Here is an 18,062-nt window from a genome sequence, read left to right as displayed (position 1 = left end):
AGCTGAAGGAGAGGCTGCAGGGACACTGTGCAGACAGTCCCATGGTGTCCTCACATCAAACCCAGCCCCACACCTGTCCCTGCCACACGCTGGCCGTGTAACCCCCTGCCAAGTCATAACATGTGCAAGTGACCATGGCCAGTGTCATTCATGGGGGCAGGGCTGATCTGGGGGACCCCCTAGGGCAGGAGGTTGGGAGGGATTCATCCCCCACATGCTGTAGTTCCCTGTGCCAGGTGGGACTGACCCCATCTCCAAGGCAAGTGCCCCCAGGCCTAGCCTGGGCCTTACCACCCTTCAAAGCATGGTGACAGCTTCAAGGCCAAAGTCTGAATCACAGACAATTTTCCACTATTTATGTCTATATGTGACTAAGAAATGTCCCACTATGGGGTACCCCTTTCCCACAGTCACCACAATACCAGGGACTATACATGGGCACAGTGGGCGGAGCAAGTTCTGGATCTAAAGGATCTGAAGGATTATGGAAGCAACCTATAAATCATGGTGCTCTTTAGAAAACATGAGTCAAGTTTGTCTTCAGATTTTGGACCCTGGTCTTGCCAAGTGGTAGATTGTGTTTGCTTATAGACAGTGGTTTGGTGTGGTTAAACAAATATTTAAAAAGTAAATATCTATGCTTGCTTAAATATCATCATTGTTTATGTTCAAATAAAATATGTTTGAATTATAACAGCTTGTCTTGTTGGGTTGTGTGCGAAACAAATTACACTTAAATTAACCACAGTATTTATGTAGCTTGTCAGTGTTCTTCTCATTTCAGATGTGATTCAACAAAATCTTAAGCAATGTTAGATCACAACATTCAATAAAACAACTTTAGCATAAAAGCCAGTGGGCTGTGTCCTGTTGCCCGTGGAACAGCCAGACTGCCAATGTGGGCACTGATTTTAGTCTGTTTTCTTGTCACTAGGGTAGAGAGATTTATTTGTCATGTGGTCTTTTTTTGAGCTGAACTGTTGTAACACACCTGTCTTGAAGCTGGCAAGGTAAGCAGGCAAAGGAGAGTATTTCACAGGAAAAAAAACAAAAAAGCAGGACTGACTGGTTAGCTCCCCACTTAAGAATTAATATTATTTGTCTGTTGATGGTGTAAATTAAATTAACTTCAGATTACTTTTATCACACCATGGGTTCATATAAACCACAAAAGCATATGGAAGACAGAAGAATTCGGGGAGAGGAGAAAAATTATTTTACTGAATATTATAATAGAGGAATAATAAGAAAAAAGTATCCCTGGTACTATACTCAGACATTGCACACTGGTGTATGAATGTGGGTAAGAAACAGAAGGAACTGAAAGTTGTTATATTCATAACCAGAATTATGAATAAATGGTCATAACTAGTCATTAGAAATTGAGAGCTTATTCAGGAAGCCTAGACAGGAAAAAAGGAACATATAGAGTGACAATATTCAGATAATGGCAAAAAGGAAAAGAACTGTCTCATAGCAAGGACCCATTAGCAACCTGAAAATGAAAAAGATGAAGTATATGGTACTTTAATTTGAATAAAATAATCCAAAGAATTGGTGATAATAAGATTTGAAATAGCATGGTATCTACTCTGAAAAGATTTGGGAGACTATACAGGTGATAGTGATCATTAAATTAGTGACAAAAGGGATGGAAGGAAAATCAAACCAATGGACTTGAAGAAAATAAGTTCCAGCAAAGTCACCATTCGAATTTCAAACCCCACTGTAGCAATTAAGGAAAAGCACACTCTAGAAAGTTTTTCATTTGTCAGAGAATCAACACCAAGGCTGTAACCAGGCCATTGCAGTGAGAAAGCAAGCAAGGAAGGGAGGAGTCTGATAAATTAAAATATTTCCATGGCTTGCACCTTTTGGAAAAGAAAAATCTATGTTAAATTATTAAAATCAACAGGGTGATTGTTGTAATACGTAGGGGAAAATCCAGGAAGATTAACATACAACATGAGTTAAAACTATCAAGGAGCCATAAAGAGGGACAACAGAAAGCTTGTGGGAAAAGACTGCTGGGGAAGGACTCGCTCCCAGGTGGGTAAGAAAACAGTTCCCAAAAGTTCCTCATGTGAGGAAAACCAAAGTTTCCTGATTTTTGTTTTGCTCTTCTCTGCAACGTCAGCTGTAACCAGATGATTTACAGGGGAAACAAGAAGAGACTTAATTCTATCGTTCAAACGCAGCAACACACAAACAAATGATCAAGCTATATTGTGGAAAGAAACAATTTATTTAAGATGCTTAGAAAAATCATCTGCAATTTTAGACAACACATTTAGATAAGTGGTTAAATAATCTCAAGGCTATTAGCAATATTCTTCAAGAACTCAGAAAAGATACTGAGATTCCTTGAGACCAGCAAAAAGCAAATATTGCCTACCCTAAAACAGAAAAGGATGAGGACAGAGGCCAGTCAGCTTTATTTTGTACCAGATAAATTACTGGAAGAAGTTATTAAGCAAATTATTTGTAAGGCTTTGGATGATAAGATCAATAACAATCAAAAATAACATCCCAAAACCAAATTATGGAATCTTGACTGCAGCAAGGCTTCTGACAGTATATCATCTAGTGCTCTCCTAAGCAGGATCAAGTAGCATTGGCCACACAAAACTTGGTTGAAATACTTAGAAAATGGCAAAAAAAGTGCCATTGGATTTGCAGTTAAGTCTTCCAGATGCTCACATCCTGAGTCTTGAACTGCTTCTGTGAGGCAATAGAATAGGGAATATTTTTATCATATTTATCAAGTATATCCTGTCCAGGTGAGCACTGTGATAATTGTGAAAGATGTAATTGCAATTGACCAAATCATGATGAGTTGGAACAAAGATCTGAACTAAAGAGGATGTAATTCAACAAGGTGAGAAAATATTACACACAGCAGGAAATAATAATTGGCTGCAAAAATGTGAGCTGGAGTCAGAGGCAAAGCAATTGCTTTACGGAAAATCTTGGTTCATAGTAGTTCACAAATAGAAAATGAGACAGCAGCGAATTGTGACCTGCCCCTTACCATACAAACAGGCATTCCAACATCCCAGAATGTCTCCAGACAACTTGGTGTTGGAAAAAATGGGACTGCATTCCTGAAATATAGGGAAAGGCTCTCCAACACAAGAGCAAAATAATTCTGCWCAAAARGGAGCTCAGRAAARGTTTTCATGAAGAACAGTGCTTATTTTTGGGAATCTCCTTTCAAATACAGAGATCTCTGTGAAGAATGCAAAGAAATACCAGAAGTGTGGACAACTTGACCTTGAGTCATACTGAAACATGACCGAATTAAATTCAATTGGACATCTGAAAAGTCCAAGACAACTTGGACAAGGAAACTTAGAGGGAGAGACTATTCACAGGAGCATGTAGTTACAAAACAGAGACAATTGCTTACCACCAGAGAGCATGGATGTTAGATATTAGGATGAAATTCTTCCCTATGAGGGGATGAGGTCCTGGCACAGGTTGTCCAAAGAAGCTGTGGCTGTCCCATGCCTGGCTGGATGCTGCTTGGAGGAACCTGGGATAGTGGAAGGTGTCCCTGCCCATGGCAGGAGAGTGGAATAAGATGGTCTGTAAGGCCCCTTCCAACCTGAAAGGAATGAGAGGGAGATGTCTTTACAAACTGTGGGCTCTGCTGGTAGGTAAGGCCAGATACTGATAGGTGAAAGGAGCAACGGGAGGAACCATAAATTCCAYAGGAATTCCACCAGTTGACACAAACTGTTACTCACCCAAGGCAGTGTTAAATCCCTAGATTTAGAGAAAAAGAACAGAGACACAAGTAATAAAAAAAAAAGGGGGGGGGGGAGCGTGTGTGCACATTAGATGGAGTCTGTATACAGCAGTCTGGGGAGTCTGTACCTCTCAAGTACCTCAGTCAATGGGGAAAGAGGGAAATGTGGCCGGGAAATCAGGATTAAAAGGAGGCTGCGTCCTCTAACAATTTGAGAGACCCCATGGAAATGTCCCATGGCCTCTCCCTTTATTGGAATAAAGTTACGGGACTCCTCTGTCTCCTTTTTGGACATAAACCTCTGGTGCTTGTGGATCAGTTTTCCTAACAAACCCAACCCATTCTATGATTCTGTTCTAGAGGGGGCACTCCCATGGGGCTACATATGACAAGAGACAGGGCCGGGAGGGACCGAGCCGAGCCGGGCAGAGCCGAGCCGGGCCGAGCCGAGCCGAGCCGAGCCGAGCCGAGCAGAGCCGGGCTGAGCCGAGCAGGGCCGGGCTGAGCCGAGCCGAGCCGGGCCGAGCCGAGCCCGGCCGGGCCGAGCCGAGCCGGGCCGAGCAGAGCCGGGCCGAGCAGAGCCGGGCCGGGCCGAGCCGAGCCGGGCCGAGCAGAGCCGAGCCGGGCGGAGCCGAGCCGGGCCGAGCCGAGCCGAGCCGGGCCGAGCCGGGCCGAGCAGAGCCGAGCCGAGCCGAGCCGAGCAGAGCCGGGCTGAGCCGAGCAGGGCCGGGCTGAGCCGAGCCGAGCCGGGCCGAGCCGAGCCGGGCCGGGCCGAGCCGAGCCGGGCCGAGCAGAGCCGGGCCGAGCAGAGCCGGGCTGAGCCGAGCCGAGCCGAACCGAGCCGAGCCGAGCCGAGCCGAGCCGAGCCGAGCCGAGCCGAGCCGAGCCGAGCCGAGCCGAGCCGAGCCGAGCCGCTCGCACTCCCCTGGCGCACACCGCCGCCCCGGCTCTCGCTGAAGCACTGACTGCCGGGGGCGGGCGCCGTCCTCCCTTCACTCCCTCCCGCCTTCGCGCCGTGCCAGCCGTGCGCGCGCACCCGCCCGCCCTCCCGCCGCCGGAATGTGGGCGACGCTGTCCCGGCCCTGAGGCGGCTGCGCGGCCCCGCTGGGCTGGAGGCGGCGGCAGCGCGGGGAGGACGGCCCGGCTGCACCAGTGAGAGATCGGGAGCAGCGTCGGGCCTGCTCGCCGGGGTGAGCGCAGCGGAGCGGGTGTCGTGGGGGCGCAGTTGGGGAGCTCGCCGGTCCCTCAGGACAGCCGGGCGGGGGAGAGGGAGCCGCCGGCCCAGCCTGTGTGACGTGTGACAGTGCCCGCTGACCCCAGGAGGTTCCTGCGCTGGCCGCGGGCCCTCAGGGCGGCGGGGGAAGGCGGGGCGCGGGGTGATAGTTCCGCTGTTGTTTGGTGTTTGTGTGTGTGTATGTGTGTRTGTGTGYGTGTKKGKGTGTGTGTGTGTGTGTATGTGGAGATCCCTGGGCAGTGGCGCTCCGGAAGAAGAGGAGCTCGAGTGCAGTGCAGGATCTAAAAAATAAAGTTGTTTTCGTGGTCAGAAAAGGGAGAGCGCTGTGGAAGCGTTCGTCTCCCTGCCTCCTCCTCGGGAAAAGTGAAGTTGATTCCCAAGAGTACAGACTAGCAAACTACTGTCCTAAATCTGTGCCATCTGCATGGGTCAGATTGATGCACGTTACGTTATGATTTTCTTTTCTTTTTTTTTTTCCTGGTGATTTGGGTTTTTTTCCTGTATTTTTAAGCGCTCTTCCTCTCTTCCCTGACCCGTGAGTTGGTACAAAAATCATTGTCTTTAGATAATAGTACTTCAAAATCTGCAGAAATCATCCGAAGCAGGTACGGCACTGAATGAAATGGACTTGATGACTACTCTTCTCCTGTATAAGTTCCTGCAGTGTCCTGTGTACTTTGCTTCTGCTGTYACTTTCTCCAAGCTGTGTTGTTAAGACTGCTTGGTTTGGTAGTGCTGTAAATAAGGCATAGGCTACCACATTTCACAKCTGTGTGCATGTGTATATCCATCCAGTGTGTGCCTAAGAGGGAAAAAAAAAAGGAGGTTCAAAATGTCAGCTCTTCTTTAAGWTTGAGAAAAATCTAGTGGCAAGTAAGAAATAATGTGCTTAGGTAAGCATTGCTTTTCTCTTTCACTGTCGAGCTCTAGTCTCACAACCACACTGGTTTTTAGCTAAAACTTTCAAAAGAGCAGATGTGCTTCAGTTTCCAGAAAGAGATCTTGGTGACGGTAGAGGCAACGTTTTCAGATCCCTTTAAATGCCGAAAAGATACTGTGGCTTTATTTAACCAAACTTCTGTGATAAGGCCAAATACTGACTGCCTGTCAGACCAACTTGGCTCCAGATTCTATGAAGGTTTACTGGGTGTTTGAGGTTTGTTTTGCAAGTTATGCCTCTGCCTAGGTTTTAAGTAGGATTGTAGCTAAGTCTGTTTATGTGGGTTAGATGGTATTAATTGTATGATTAAGAACTTACTTTGTAGTTAAAACTTGAAAAGACTACAAATACAGTTACAGTAAACACAAATTTACTCCAGTGTTGTAAGAATGCTGCCAGTGAGTATCCAGAKGGGAGCCAGCACCAGCTGATGAACTCAGAACTCAGTGAGTGTCTGAGCCTTCCACTACTAGCTTCTGTTTTAGGCAGAGGTGGGAAATCGTACTGGCTTTATTTTATTTTATTTATTTGATTTAGTTTTWAAATAACTGCTCTTTTCCAAAAGGACACTGGGACTGTGAACAGCTTGTGTACATATGAAAACTGTAAAAATTATTCTGCAGCGTTTGGTTTAAAGTGACATGTATTGCTWGGTTAAAAACAGCATTCAGTCCTTTAAAAAGTGATTCTTAGATTAAAGTTTGCTGGTGTTAGTGAGGGAATTGCAAAAAGATCAAGTGTATATGTGGSTCTCTGTTCCTGGTGTACTCCCCAGCATTTCAAGATAGTCTGAGTTGTGGCTGCTCCTTCCCTTCTTTCATTAAAGGGACTTCTACACCAGGAAGTGAGTTAAAAGAACTAATGTGATCAAAAAGTTGTCCTCTTTTTGTTTTTTTGTTGTTGTTGGTTTTTTCATTTAATTTTTTTGGTTTTTTGGTTTTTTTTGTTTGTTTTGTTTTTGTTTTGTTTGTTTGTTTTGTTTTTGTTTTGTTTTGGTTTTTTTTGTTCCATGAGGTACTCTTTGATTACAGCAACTCCTGACACAGCTCACTTGCCTGGCCAGGTGGACATTGTCCCAATCCAGAGGAGGAAGTGGAGTGTTGGTAGGGAAGAGAACGTAACTGCAGTCTGGAACAATCATAGGTGTTGTGATGGTCCTCAGCTGAGACCTGGCTTTATGGTCAGTAAGTTAATGGCAGAAGCCAGTGCTGTTAGAAGAAGCTACATTGTGGTTTTGATTGACTTAAGATACTTGTGGTGAAGGTAGCAATGATAGTAAGGGTGGTAGCTCTTTTTTTTTTTTCTGCCAGTACTGGCTTAGATTGATTATGAAGCCATGGTGTAATTTTTAATCTGCTTTTGACAACATTAAATGGGCTCAAGAGCCATCTATGTGTCTCTGTTCTTCCATGGGCCCATGGAAAATGCTATGGTTTTCTTCTCTCTCCCTTGTCTATCCATTCTTCTCTCTGAACTTTGGGTGCATTCTTAATATCAGGGAACAACCTGGACATTGTTACGGGTTTCTGTAATTTTTTTCAGCTCTAATTTAAAAATAGTAAGCTGTATATTGCTAGTACTTCTGCTATAATAGGRAGATTATTTCAAACTTGACTGACCTTAGTAATTACACACTTTTTTGATTTCTAGTGTGGATTAATTTGTCATGGTATTCTACCAATTTTATGCATCCATAAAATGCATAAATTGCATACWGACTGATAATTTTTATTTGTGCTCTTGATCTTGGTATTAACACTTTTAACAAAAAGAGTTCAAAAATGTGTGGAAATACACCATGGGAGGTTTGTTTTCTCTTTGGGCTGCCAGCTGCACTTATAATTCCTGTAATAAATCTCATCTTCTTCCCATGAATTTTTATCTTGACCTATTAAGTGAGAATTAAAATGCACCTTTCAGGCATTAATATTGAGCTTCCTGGAGGTGTCCTTTTAGTGGAGGTTGTTTTTCAAGTATATTTTGATAAGACTTGTTTTTTGAAATTCGTATCTTCCTCAGTTTGTTCCATTCTCAATCTTACTCTGTTACACTGGTACAACTGGTAAGKGAGCCCTTATTGTAACCTGGATTGCTGAAGGGATTCTTCTTTGACAGAGTTCTGGTCCATAAAGAAAAGTCTGACATGTTTGAAAATTATTTATTTCRYCTTTTTCCTGTATTTTTAACTTTAAAAAGAAACAAAACTAATGTGTAGATTATTAGAAAGCACCTCTGTGGTTTTTAAGATGTTTATTTAAATTTGATATCAGGAGTGTTCCCAGAGGAGACTTTGTGAAGCTGAAAAACTAGTCTGTTGGGTGTGACTGTAAAGAGAACATAAATACATGAATGGGGTTCCAAAATCTGTGTAGTAAAATAGATTGCTCTGAAAGATGAGTAAGGCTCTCGTGGAAAACCTCAGTAATATTGTGTCTTTCATGGAAAGTTTCTTACTCTTTGGAAAGAACAGCAGGTCTTGCTGATGTTTTTAAGCGGACAGAGGAATAAGTAGTTTTTGCCACAAATGGGATTGGTCATGGCTCTCTTCTTTMCTRCTGTCATCATTCCTGTATCATGAGYCAGGATATCAAAAAAGGTGTCGATTTTTATAGATCAAGTCAGCTTAAAAGTGCAAAATTTTTCTGATGCTTCAAACATACTCCCTGGTTGTGGGGAGGGCACAGCAGTACACAGGGAAGAAGTTCTAAGGGCAAGAAGGTAAGAGATATATACATTTCTGTGTACAACACTGCATGTAGGCTTACTGTATGTACAGAACTGGTRTTTTGAAATACATGATTAAAAGTAATAAACCTGATGCAAAACCTGCTGGAAAAAAGTTTCTGAAATAGAATCTTTGGCAGATAAAATAATGAATTCTTAAAATAGAGTCATTTAGCTTGGAAGGGGCTTCTGGAGGTCATCTAATCCAGCTCCCTGCATAAATTAAATCGGGAGTAATTTAGATAAGATTGTTCCGGCCTTTAACACCTTTCTAGGTAATCTATTTCCACATTTGACTGCACTCAGTGATTTTATCTTTCCTCTCTCCCTTTTAGCTAGCTGAAATTTACTTTCTGGCTTAGGTCTATTGCCTCTTGTCAGTGCCCACCATCCAGAAGAGTCCAGTTCTCTCTTCTGCACCCTTTGATTAGAGACTTGACAATAATAAGGATTCTTTAGAGCTCTTTTCTTGACCAGWTTGTGCAAACTCAGTTCAATCAGGCTCTCAYTGTACACCATGTGCTCCTGCCATCTGGCCAGCTYGGCCACTGGACATGGTCCAGAGTGTCTGTGTGAGTCCTTTACCAGGGAGCCCAAAACTGGCAGCACAGCAAACACAGTCTCACCGGTGCTGCTCAGGGGAGATTGATCCTTCCCTGGATCTGCTGCCTGGACTCCTGCAAACAGCCCACRGTGTGYTCAGCTGCCTTTGCTACAAGGATRTACTGTTGACYTGTTTTCAAAATTTTGCCTGCTGGGATCTCCAAATACTTTTCTGAARAAATCACTTTTTATCTGTTTCATGTCCAGCCCATCTTGTCACAGGAGGTTGTTCTGTCACTGATAAAGGACCTGGCTCTTGCCTTCAATTGAAYTTCACAAAGTCTTGCTRGTGCCTTTCTGCAGCCTGTCCATGTCCCTCTGACTTGCTGACCACTCCTCCCAGTTTGGTGTAAGTGGACACTTACCAAGGATAAGTAAGCACCTGTCCCATCATCTAGCTGATTAATAAATGCATTGGCTGTTATTGGTGGTTTCAGTGGTGATCCCCAGGGGATGTCACTGCAACTGTTACAACTGTACAGAGCTTGGTTCAGCTATTGCTGAGGTTTCTGATTGGGTCACGTCTGTTTTACATACCATAAGTCACACCAGATTTTTTGAGGGTAGAAAGCAAATTGCAGATTGTGATCTGTTGCRGTTGTCCAAGCATATGACTTAATTTTTTGTTTTGGAAGGAGCCCAAGAGCCTTGGGATTCAAAGGATTGACTTTTAGTGTAAACTAATTGTATAGATAATTTTGATAATCTTTGCTACTTTTTAGCAAAATGGATCCTGTTCTGGTAAACTGGTTTTTGTTTTAACCAGAAGTGCATTTCCTTCTCTGTTCCCCACAATGTTTTATTTGAGAAGTAGYTACATTTGAATACTTGGCTTTTCTRTTCAACRCAATTACTGATGTGGTGTTACAGCTTCACAGTGRTGTAGAAGTGGCATGTTTCCAGGGGGTTTTGGTTATAAATTTTACAGCAATCTAAATTTCTGAAGTGGAAAATAGTTTAAAGTAGTTCAATTTAGATACTTTGACTTGATTACTGACTTTGCAGGGATCTAGAGTCTTGTTATCTGTTATTTCAGCATAGTAAATAAGACAGTTCTAATTTGTACTTCTGTCACATATGCAAAATATTACTRTTTTTTTCTGAAATGAGACAAAATGATTTTGCTGAGGTCCATGGATCTGTTGCAATGTACAAATTTGTGTATTATGTACACATATTGCATACATATTTGTGTTTTGAGCAAATACGATACAATAAAAAAAAGTATGTATGTTATTTTTCTCTCTGTTTTCTAATTCTTTATCCTTGTCCCAAGATTTTAATTAGGAATGAAGGCTATGTTGTGCCTTTTCAGTTCTCAGGCCTCTGCAGGCAAATCAGTGTGAAAATAAAATGCAAATACCCTTAACCTAGTGCTTTGTCTCTCTCTCTCTGTGTATTTAGATACGAAATGCAAGGTCCAGAGTTTTAATTAAGAAGTTGGTGGAGAAATTTAATAGCTGGTTAAAATTTGAAAATAATTTGGTGGGTTTTTTTCTTTGCATTTAAATAAGGTATTGGTGTATTTCCCTTTATTAAGAATTTGAATGCTGCGAGCTGGTACTTTTTTTTTTCTTAGAAGCGTGGAGTTTTTTAATTAGATGTTACTGAAATGCATGTGGCAGAAAATTGATTTTTTTTTTTTGTTCTGTAAATCCTTCATTTTATTTTGTTCCGCTGGTGTACACTCATTATTTCCTGTTACTTTGAAGATAATTCTCAAATAACTGGTTGGTGGCTGTGTTACATAGCTGCCTCCAGTGGTGGTTACTGAGTTTGGTCTGTGTTCTGTAAATTGTTGTGCTCACTTTGGTGCTTGTGTAGTCAAGTGTGATCTTAGCAGAGAAGGTAGGAAGATTTGCTGCTTTTTTAGCCAATTTTTCACCTCCTGCTTTTTCCAGATACTACTGAAATCTGTGTAGCTTTTAAGTACCATCATCTTCTGCTTGAACTTAAGTTTGTGAGCAAAGGAGTGCAAAGCAGCATTGGAGTTAAATGAGAACTTCTTGTGTGTGCCAGCAGTTTTTTTTAGAGTTAAACTTGGAACTTGGACCAGGCAGTATGGTGAAGACTTTGGTCCTTTCTGTTTATGTAGACAGTTTGTGTTTGTTCATAGAGGTACTCTCGTATCATAAGAGGTATTTTTAACCCTGCTATACTTGATCCTAATTGTTAAAAATTAGTGTTTGCGGTATGATCTTTCAAGAAATCAGGAACTGATAGCTAAAATTATTCTTAGACATAACTGTTAATCAATTCTGASGAAACAAGTAAGGAATGAAAGTCAGTTACTGATTTTTACATTGTTTTGCATTTTAAATCTTACTGTTTATTCCTATCAATGTATATAAAAACTGTGAGGGGAGAAGGGAAAGGAGTTGATCAAAATATCCAAGAAAATAGTTTGTCAAGTTTGAAAACAGTAAGGTGAAGTTGGAAGTTCTCMATAGTTGTTCTGAGTGATAATTTGCCTTTGACCCTTGTAGCTTCCCCTTTCTGATTCTTCTTTTCTTTCATTATATTGAGCCATCAGAAAGTCAGATTGAACATAAAAGTGTCAGACTGAAGTGTGGTTTGGAAAAGAGCTTTTGGTAGTAGCCAGAGAAATCAAAATGTATAAGATAAATTCAAGTGATCCTTGTTCCAGCAGTYCATCCCAGTTTCTCTCTCTGGCCTTTGTGATTCTGTTTTTTATTCTTTGTAGTAATTGAACTCAAGAGGTCTTATTGGGTAGTATGGAAAAAGCAGGTGATTTATTGTGTACATTTCCCTGAAAATTCATGTGAGGTGCCATAGTAATACTACATTTGCACGGTGCAGTTATTATCATTGCTTTTGCTGGGCCTTCTGAACAGCCAGCTGGTGACTTTGCACAGACTGAGCTCTGACTTGGATGAGGGTTGGGATGCTGATGCTACTCTAGGTCACACTTCATATTTGGATTTGGATTCYTTGTATTGAAAATGCTTTACTTATTCCATGAGTTTGTTCCTGGTGGGGCAGCATTACTGGCTTGGTCTCTGAGGCTGATTGGGACACTCTGCCTTTGGTAGTTGCAATCCCTTGACTGTGTTTTGCCTTTCAGTACCTTGTCCATAACTTAACACTCTCACTTAGAGGAGACTGAGGTAGGATRCTGAAAAAAGGGTTATGGAAAAGAYAGGCTTATATACCCACTTCACAGAGCATCCTACTTCATCTTTCTGTGCTTTTTTCCTTTTGTCTTAGCTGCCTGTGACTTCTACTCTTCATTTCCATAAGTAAAAGTATTTTTTAGAAGTATTCTGTATGCAAACATGGATAGTAAGTTTTTTTATCTACATTTAATGGAAACCATGCATCATTTATGTTGAAACTGATGGTACAGTGTAATATTTGGGAATCTCTCTGAAACTTTAAGAGAGAGATTCTTATTAAAAAAAAAAAAAAAAAGGAAAGGAAAAAAGGCATCACTATCACAGATACGGCTTTTTGTCATCTCGTTTCATGCAATAAGTGGATTTATCAAACTAGAAATACAATGTAWCATTTAAAATTCAAACTGCTTCAGATAGCTTGTCTCAGCAGGCAGATGCTAGGATTCTTCATGATTGTTGGGTAATGTGAGACAGGAAAATTGCATGAGAAAATTAATGACRTCTGCTGGATTTTTTGCAAGATTTTTGCAGTTATGATATAAGTGGCTATGTTGTATTACTTTAGATGTATTTCCTCAACAAGAGCTTATTCTCTGATTTTTATAGACTGTTGTAGGTTAACCTGCATCTTACACCAAAAATAATCTATGAGATTAATTCAATTTAATAAGTGAGTGCATAAGATTTACATAATTGTAATCTGGCTGAGAGGCCAAGTTAATTTATTTAAAAAAAAAAAATCGGAATTGAGCCATTTTTCTTTGATAGTGATAGTTTAATCCTAAAAAGGATCTGAGAAGACTTTTTGCTGTGATGTTTTTAACATAGATTTTGTCCTTTATAGCAATTCTGTTTACTAGTTTTGATTACTAGGAAAAAACTGCAAAAGCAAATGAACAACTTTAATGGGCAACCCCATAATTGATCTATTGAAACCCTTTCTTCCTTGTAATTATTGCATGAAGGTGAATTTTTAGTCTCTTCTGTAATACTTTACAAAACTGTTAGCAGTTTCAAAGAATTTTTAAAACAAGGATGTAACACAGAGTGATGAAATGATCCTACCAGTATTTTGATTACATGAGTTTGTTGTTGTTGCTTTTTTTAAGCCAGTTCTTTCTTTAATCCTTTAGGAAGAAAAATGAATTCTAATAATTTTGGAGGTCTGGGATGAAAAGAAGAGAAAGGGCATGTTTCTTGGAAAAAGGGCATGTGTTCTCTTTCCTATTACCCTTTTTAGGCAGTCTGTGAAGGAAATACTCATCTTAAGAACTGCATGAGCTTCCCAGGGTCTGGTTTGGAAGGGAACATTATGCATATCATTTGCTGAAAATCAGGGAAGTGGACAGTGTGAGATTATATATACACACCATCCCTGGGTCTGAATTTGAAGGTAACTGCGTGTAAGGCAGTAGAAACACCTTTCTTTGTGTAACCTTTTCAATTACTGGCTCATACAGATTTGAGGAATACTTCTTTTAGGTCAAGTATTTTTTTGATCAAAATTATAAAATAYTCTGAATTATTTATTAACTGCATAAGCAAGTTTTTGCATAGGGATTAGTTAATTACTTTCATACTACCTTTCCAAGCTGCAGTTCTTACTTGAACGTGAAACCTGAAAAGATAGGCTATAAATAAAACCCCGTAGACCCGTGTCTATAGAGCAGGTATTTGTTCATTGCAGTGCTGGAGGTGAGGGGGATCTCTCATCTAACCCACCCACCTTCATCAAGTGTTGTGTCCTATTTATACAGTAAGTATTGTTTAATATTGCTATGTCAGGATAACATCATCATATACGTGTCCAGAACTAATTTACATAGGATTACCTCATGGTTATAAATAATTTTTCTGTATTGCACTTGCAGTTCCCCAATTTAGGTGGTCTTGGAGGTCTTCTTCAGTGAAGATTCAAGGTCTCCTCACATTTGAACTTTACAACTTTTTCTTCAGAGCACGCACAGTTACGGTGTTCCTTGGACTTTCTGGATCTAACTGGTCTAAATTCTTTAGAATTAATTGGCTAATTGACTAATATGGCTAATTTATGTTTGCCAAATTCTCATTAGTTAATATTGCTGTTTMTTAATTAGCTATACTTACATATTTTTCGAGGTTATCCACCTGGTGAGTTTTTGTTTACTAAAGCTTTAAGCAACTAGTTAACTACATTTGGCTATTATTTGTATAAAAAGTTATGATTCAGTATATATTAGTATTAAAAGCTATAATTTAGGTTATAGAAGTATTAAAATGTTATAATTCAGGTTACATAGATATTTTAGAAATCAAGCTATATAAGCATCTTGTAACTCCGACCCAAGTTATATGTGCATCAAACTACAGGATGAATTTGAAATAATTTGATTAGTGAATTTGGTCACATGGAGAAATAGTCTCAATGAACACACTGTCACTTAAAAAAACAGTAAAACTCTTTCAGTTAAGGAAGGTCCACATCATTCCTTTGTGCTTGTCTTCCAGAAGCTTTCATATCCACAGCTCATACCAGTTTCTAGAASAGTTTAGGTAATTTGAAAGATTTTTAACAGTCATTTGAATGTTAAGGCAAAAACTTGTTTTTTTCCTCCTCTTGATCAATGTCATGAGCAAAGTGGTTTTCTTCTTCAGACTTTAAGTRGAATAAGCAAAAAAGCAGAAAGTGAAGGAAAGCCTTTAATTATTTTATTCTAGTATGATAAGGGGAATAGAGTGATGTGTTAGTACTAGGTATGTCTGATTACATATGGACCTCTTCTTACCTATGGAGCATCATCTTTCTATTAAGGTTTATTAAAGTCTTACTGTCTTTTRTGAATTTCCATTCTCCATTTTCTAAGACGTGTCAAGACCTTTGGAATTAACAACAGAGCTGCATTGTGGAATATATAAAAACTTGCCCTAGCTATGTGAAATGCCAGCATCTTAGTTCTGACATGCAGAGGATGTTGAGAATTCACTGGTCAAATAAAAATTAGAGTGGTARTTGAGCTCCAGTGTGCTTCATCATRCATAGGACTGGGAAGGASASTGSTTAGAAAGAGGGTCTTTTGGTGTGGCTTTTAACTGCAATGCACATTTTTTCATATTTCTCAGTTTTAAGCAAGTAATTATCAGAAGGTTTCATTGGTCTTTAACTATGATTTCTCTCTCCATCTTTTTATGTTATATCTAAATATTTAGATGTTCAAGTGACAATGTAAAATCTTGGCTTCTGTCCTAAAGGGTTTAAATATRTGTGAAAATTTATTTTTTAAAAAATGGAAATGTTTATTTTTAACTTATGTGGAAGTATTGTATTTTTGACAAGAAGCTTGGTTTTATTTCGTATTMTAAAGGAAGGGAGGTTCATGCTTATTAAGTATTGGGGACACTGTTGAAAGTACAGTTTTGATACAACAGYAGTAGAAGTCTAGATATAACTGTCAAATCAAAACTCATAGTCCTTGCAATTCTGGTAAATCTGTGATTGAACTGTGGAAAAAGTGCTTAGTATTATTATTCATTTACAAATTGTGATTGCCTTTGACAAAATGAAAGACTTAAGATTAAAAAAAAAACAAAAAACTAAAGAAAATGAGATTAGAAAAGACCGTGAAACATTGTCTGCTCCATCCCACAGYCAATGCTGCACTGACTGCAGGTTAATGGCTTTTAAGAAATACTGTCTGCAGTTGGTAGTATAAAGGTACCTACTGAGCTTGAGAACAAAACATTATGATTTCAAGTTAAATCTGCAAAACCTAATATTCTCAGAATGCATGTTGCAAACCTCAAGGTAATAACTGTCATAACTTCCAATTGTGGCTTTGAGGAACAAGGATTTTACTAACTCTGAAGGTAGTCAGTGCAGGGTGATGAATCAGGATTTCTGGTGGGTTTTGCTGATGTGGCACAGTATAAGGCATGTGTTTGGCATGGAGAACGACTGACACCTGGGATCATGGCTGTGTTGGCTCATACTGCTGTTCCATATAATCTTTTGTTCTACATCATGTAATTATTTCTGAACATAGTAGCTTGTAGAGAAAATTTCTGTTTGAAATACTAAATATATTTAATGGATAGAGGTTATTCCATTGCCTGCATTAGGCCAACACTATTATTTTTACAGTTGGGGAATAAACCTYTAAATAATCACCTTAAAACAAGGATTGCAGTGTGCTTCTGCTTTGCTCTGGAATATAGATCATTATATTTTGTTGTATAGTTCAGTAACTTGGCTGGGGATCAGTTTCAATTTGAATGCTCTCTGCAAGCATCGTGTAGCAATGAAAAAAAATAAGCAACTTGGGTTTGTGRAACTCMAGCTTTGAAAAATTGCRTCTCTTATTTGCTAYTTGATATTTTCCAAAGTTAAAATTWATTMCTGTCTCCAGAAGCTAAAGTGTTACTTTTCAGTTGGTGTCATTGAAACTGAAAGTATACTACAGTTGCTTTATCCTTRAGGCAGAATGAGATTGTGCTTAAATGAGTAAACCTATTTGCCAGAACTTGATGTATAAAATGTGTTTTGTTTGTGTTTTTTAAAAAGATACACATAACATCTCTAGAGTAGCAGAACACTTATTTTTATGCTCTCTGGAAGGGAATAAAGAGGAGAAAGGTTTTTCTCTTATGTGTCTGAAAATACAATKTATTTCCTTAGGCTGGTTAAGCACTAATTGGAAAGCTAACATTGACTAAACCAACATCAATTAGTCTGTGTCAGCAAGAGGCCTGTGTGCTTTTGTGATCTGTTCTTCTGCTGATGTCTCTTCTGTGTGTGGACAAATCTTAGGCCAGAAMATTTGTTTAAATAATTGTTCAAAAGAATCTTACCAATGTTGTTTTTGATGGTGTTTTGTCTAAGTTGTAGCTTGTCCTCCATGACTCCTGCTTGCTCAAATGGTACAAGTAAAGAAAAGGAAGTCCTCAATTTGCTGAGAAGCTGCCTTTGTAGCCAGCAGCTTACCTGACATGATTTCACTTACCTGGCATTTCATCTAGTGTTCATGATGCTTCTGCCATTCAATATGTAAATTTTAGGGCTTGAGATCAGTGGTTTGTTTTTTTTTTTCAATTTGTCTCTTCCTTCAAAACCTTGACTTGCAATAAGTGATTGTCTCTTCTGAAGAGGGGGGATGGTGCTTCTGTGTTCAGCTGTAAATGTTGGCCACTACCTCGCTTGAGTTGTGCTCCAGCTCAGTACCAACCATATGTCCATCATTCCTCTGGAAGGGTTCTTCACCCGGTGATTTTAACTTTAAGATGAATAAAAGTAGTCCCTTTTCCTTCAAGCAAAGGGAAGATATTTTGTTACAAAGTTACTCCAAACTATGACGGTGTAATATTCAAGTGGTTCAGTGGGTTTTCTGTTATACAGAGATTCAAGTCAGGAAAGCTGCTTTTTTTCTTTACAGTAAATGTTTCAGTATTCACACTGAGATGTATTAGACAAGTGCTGCTTGTCATTTATTTGAGGAGATGCACATGTAGTATGTTTTTGAAGGAGAACAGACATTTTCTTGTTTGTCTAGTTCACTTTTGATTCTCTTTTCCTTAAGTTGTTCTTTGGCTATGAGATTGACATGTAAAAGGAATCTGGAAAAAACTCTTGTGTCTGAGGATCTGGTACAACAATTYTAAACAGTTTGCAATTATGAACACACCAATTATTTGCTGTTGGCT

General features: G+C 39.7%; 1 protein-coding gene across 1 annotated transcript in view; it reads left to right on the top strand.

Moving 5' to 3' along the window:
* Positions 1-4,781: 4,781 nt before the first annotated feature.
* Positions 4,782-18,062, top strand: part of LOC130582571 (rab GTPase-activating protein 1-like) — a 114,070-nt gene continuing 100,789 nt past the window's right edge. Inside the window, exon 1 of the mRNA XM_057381366.1 lies at positions 4,782-4,941. The gene's annotated coding sequence lies outside the window, so the exon portion shown is untranslated. The remainder of the gene's footprint in view (positions 4,942-18,062) is intronic.

Source organism: Malurus melanocephalus, unplaced genomic scaffold (genome assembly GCF_030028575.1).
Source record: "Malurus melanocephalus ecotype Western Australia unplaced genomic scaffold, MMel_1.1 scaffold_507, whole genome shotgun sequence".
Classification (NCBI taxonomy): Eukaryota; Metazoa; Chordata; class Aves; order Passeriformes; family Maluridae; genus Malurus; species Malurus melanocephalus.
This window is presented reverse-complemented; position numbering and strand designations above follow the sequence as displayed.